The sequence below is a fragment of the Palaemon carinicauda genome, chromosome 23 (genome assembly GCF_036898095.1).
Source record: "Palaemon carinicauda isolate YSFRI2023 chromosome 23, ASM3689809v2, whole genome shotgun sequence".
In the NCBI taxonomy this organism is placed as follows: Eukaryota; Metazoa; Arthropoda; class Malacostraca; order Decapoda; family Palaemonidae; genus Palaemon; species Palaemon carinicauda.
Genome location: NC_090747.1, coordinates 95,684,111 through 95,689,110, shown reverse-complemented (window position 1 = coordinate 95,689,110; position 5,000 = coordinate 95,684,111).

Genomic DNA, 5,000 nt, shown 5'->3' with positions numbered 1-5,000 from the left:
ATGAATAAATCCGAAAATTTTCTAAACGAAAAAAAAAAATAATGCAAAAGTCACAGAGATAAAACATGTTCTTAACAAACTGGTTTTTCAACAAGTAAATATACAAGTATCACCTCTTTGGATAACAGATATAAGAGTTTCTGCATTCTCAGTTGCTATTAGAAATTAGTATATCCAGAATTGTATATACTATTTTTACAGGAATGTTTTCTGATGTTACACAGTAAATAAATAATGTGATTAAATGATGCCTAATAAATTCTCACAGACGTTACGACACCAGAATATATGTCAATCAATAATTTTTATTTCTATTTGCACTTATAATTATCATTTGCGGTTAATCAGTCAAATGAATAATGAAATCAAAATATATAAGAAATTCTCTCTCTCTCTCTCTCTCTCTCTCTCTCTCACACACACACATATATATATATATATATATACTGTATATATATATATATATATGTGTGTATATATATATATTGTATATATATATATGTGTATATATATATATATATATATACACATACACAGACATTCATATTTTTCTACCTTATTTCATTTCCATATCTTTTCATAAATATTTCATAACAATACCAAAATGAAAGCATCCCGTATTCATTTCATTCTACTAGTATATCGCATCCCTAAACAAACAGAATAAAAACACAAAAATAAATAGCAATAATTCCCAAAACAGCGATACAGAATCCCCAGGAATTACCACACCACACAAGTAGGCTTAAAGCAACATACGAGGTAATTCAAGCCGTCCAGAATTTCTGATTTCCATCGACAATTGAATACAGTTGTGACGCTCATTTCAGGTTCACTCAGAAAATTATAGATTTACATTTTAATGAATCACTTACTTATTTTAGGGAAGGTATTGGGCGTTCAAACCCCTCAAATACGACTTTCATAAAACACAACAGTGAATGAATAAAACAACAACATCCAGAAACTAAAGCCTTAATCCTTCTCGTTGAATTAAACGTCTTACAGTTAATTTGTATCACTAACCTGCAATTTTGACAAACTATATAAAAACGGTACTTATCTATCATCATCATCAGCAATTAATAATCCACTCCAGGACAAAGGCCTCAGATATATCCTTCCATTCACGTCAGTTTATGGTTTTTCTATGCCAGTCTATACAAGCAGATTTTCTTAGCTCATCAATCCATCGTCTTTTCTCCCTTGCCCTGCATCTTTTGCTATATCTAGGGACACATTATGCTATTCTTAATGTCTATCTATTATTTGTCAGTGTTATTATATGACCTGACCATGTCCATTTCTTTTTCTTACATGTTAGATTATCCTTTACTTTAGTTTGCTCTCATATCCATGTTGCTCCCTTTCTGTCTGTTATTGTTAATACCATCATTATTCATTCCATACCTCTTTCAGTATAAATATAAGTAATGGTATAATAAAAGGATATAAACTTGTATGAAATCAGAAAATAATTGTAACAGCAAATATCGGCAAAAGAGAATGATTTTACAAGAATGAGACAAGAAGTTGTGATGAGGCATACCTAAGCAACGCACGTGTACCAAAAGGTGTCGCATATCACAAGGTTACATGGAGAGAGAGAGAGAGAGAGAGAGAGAGAGAGAGAGAGAGAGAATGTCTCTACTCCAATGACAACAGTAAACCAGTCCTTGAGATTTCAAGAATTTTGTTATCCTTTGGGATTCTGAAGTAGGATATGTAATCCTGATCAATGACACACACACTCTCTCTCTCTCTCTCTCTCTCTCTCTCTCTCTCTCTCTCTCTCATGAACAGTTTATGTATACAGTATATACATAAATATTAAAATTTGTTAAGGCACTCGGAACTTTGTATATTTTCAAATATTAAGCCACAAACATTTCTTAGTATTGAATTGTTTAACCTTAGCATTAAAATCCAAAGGGAAATTATATATGATAAATGCCGTTGCTTTGGCCCTGATTAGTCTCTGTACCTTTTGGATAATATGAAGGAGACAATTAATTAATCCATTTGGATATCAAGAGAGATGAATGGTTTTTCACTAAAGCATATAAACGAAAGTTCAGTTTACAAAAAAAAAAAAAAAAAAAAAAAAAAAAACCATGATCTAAATTCCAAAATGTCACTTGAGGAAGAAAACTCTTGCAATCATTTTTTCAATTCTCTAGTAGCTCCACTGCAATTGACCCACTGATGATCTAGCATTGCTATCCTGTCAAGAAAGATACTTGCTTCATAGGCCATCGAATGCTCCTCCAAAATAAGACTGCCTGCATTACTGGTCAGAAAATAATTACTACGTCTGTAAGATTTGAATTAATAGGGAAAAGGCAGACGGTGACAGATCTAGCGAGAGGAGCCAAATGAGACTTCTCGACTGTTGGGGGCTTTTTCAAAGCGGTTTATCCGTGTCCACCGTTTATCACGGTAATACACTCAGCATCCCAATACATAGGTCAGTACTTAGCTGGTACCATCCTCTTCTACTTAAATTGTCTATTAGATCGATATCCGTGGTTTTTTTTTCTCACTTCTATCCGATTCTTTTTTTTTGGCTTCAACGGGTTAAATCTGTCTCAACCTGTGTAAACTCTCTTAAATAAGCTTGGAGAAGATTTAAAAAAAAAAGTGTAATGGGAGTTTTCGCTCTGTTTACCATATGCTCTGGTATAATAATATCAGTCATCTTGCATACAAGCTCTGCTCATCAGCAAGATTTCAGCCCAATTACTGATCCCACGACCAAAAGGTCCTCTGCTGGATGGTATACATCTGCCGTCAAGAAACCAGCTGGCGAAGAGTCTCATGACATCCGGGTTCTTGTCCCTGTCCAGCTTCAACACCCCACCTGTTGTTATTGGCAAAATTGGAAGGTGCAGTTCTAATGTCTTCATGGATTTTCTTAGGTGCCATACCCTTCCTTCCTTCCTTCCTTTTTTTTTGTTTACTATAACGTAATTTTCAAAGGGCCTCGGTGTAATGAAAGCCAACAAATAGAGTTGTGAGTATGGTTATACAAGAGGTCCTTTTATAGCGATATCAAAATTTTTTCGTTATTATATTCCTATTTAGGCGTGACCATCATATTTTTGAATAACCCTTTAACAACTAAGTAATAATTGTAGCTTGGTCATCTCAGACCTACGAACTTGAAAGCTGTAGACTTTTTTCTTATATCAGCCCTTCGAGAGGGACGCTTTTGTAAACTAAATAAAATTAAGAGATAATTTTACTTGAATTTTGAGTTAGTATGCATGTTTTGGTTATGAACTGAGATACGAAGGCCGCGCCTAGTTGACCTGGAAAATGAGTTTTAAAAACGGAATGACAATCCGGGAGATGAAGAAGTCCAAGAGGCCCCTAATCCTCATTTAACGTACCTGACACGTGGCGAGGTACACATGTCCAAGATTGGCCTGCCGAGTCATATCAATGAACACAGAAGTTGGAAATATTAACTCTAATTACATTTAACTTCTACTGAGGATCTTTGAATGTTGTCATCAGTAACGGTGGACTATTATTAAATTTGATTAATAAGAAAATTTTTTGAAGAATATAATGAAATACAAAATTAGAAGGATGCCTAGATCAATTCTAGCAATTCAGTCGGAATAATCAAGGAGGCCGATTCTGAAGAGGAAGGATGAAAGAGATTTTCTCGGAAGGATTTGTCAATGTCCTCAGCAGTATTTTCATGATTTTTCTGTAAAACATCACCCATTTTCATTTTCTGTTTTAAGAAGTTTTTAGATTTCATCTAATTTTTTTTCTTCTTCTTTTTTTTTTTTGTAAAAATTAGGATTTCTTTGTAAAAATGTTCTGATAGTAAAAATTGCCTAAGATTACGAATATGCCCAAAAATTATATATATATATATATATATATATATATATATATATATATATATATATATATATATATATATATATATATATATACATATATATCTATAAATATATATATATATATATATATATATATATATATATATAAATATAAATATATTTATATATATATATAAATATATTTATATATATATATATATATATATATATATATATATATATATATACACACATATACATATATGATAAATTTTGCACATTTAGACGTGCTTTTCATATTCGAATAAGCCATATACTGTTGATACATTAATATCTGGATTCTCTTACCGACCTCGGGATCAGAACCCCCAGTCCAAGTGGTATGTCACTGCTCATACAAGTTTCCTGGACCAGGGTTCGATTCCCGGCCGGTCAGAAGCTATTATCTTTGTGATATTTCGCTTGGGGCTCTGATCCCGAGGTCGGTAAGAGATTCCAGACATTAATGTATCAAAAATATACGGCTTATTTGAATATATATTTATATATATATATATATATATATATATATATATATATATATATATATATATATATATATATACTTTATATATTTATATATATATATATATATATATATATATATATATACATACATACATACATATATATATAAACCATCAAAAGCACAGCCATACCTACATTATATATTTCCCCTTCTAACATATATATATAAATATATATATATATATATAATACATTTATATATACACCGAAAGCAAGTAGTCTCCAAGACCCGCAATAAAGAAGTAAATAAAACGAAAGAGACCTTCAACCCTTGCGAGGAGGACGAGCCAAGACACATTGGAACGCGAGGGAGATTATGAGATTCTGTCCTATGACGGATTCTGACAGGTCCCGAGACAAACACAGACAGACGGACAAACACGCCTCGACGCACAACATGTGACCTTTGACATCTCTTCGCAGAGCTTCTCTCTCTCTCTCTCTCTCTCTCTCTCTCTCTCTCTATGATTCTGATCTGTTTGTTGAAAAAACGCTGTTTTAGCAGGTTTCAACGTTATCTCTCTCTCTCTCTCTCTCTCTCTCTCTCTCTGAATCTATGTTTGTGGAAAAAAACGCTGTTTTTAGCAGGTTTCA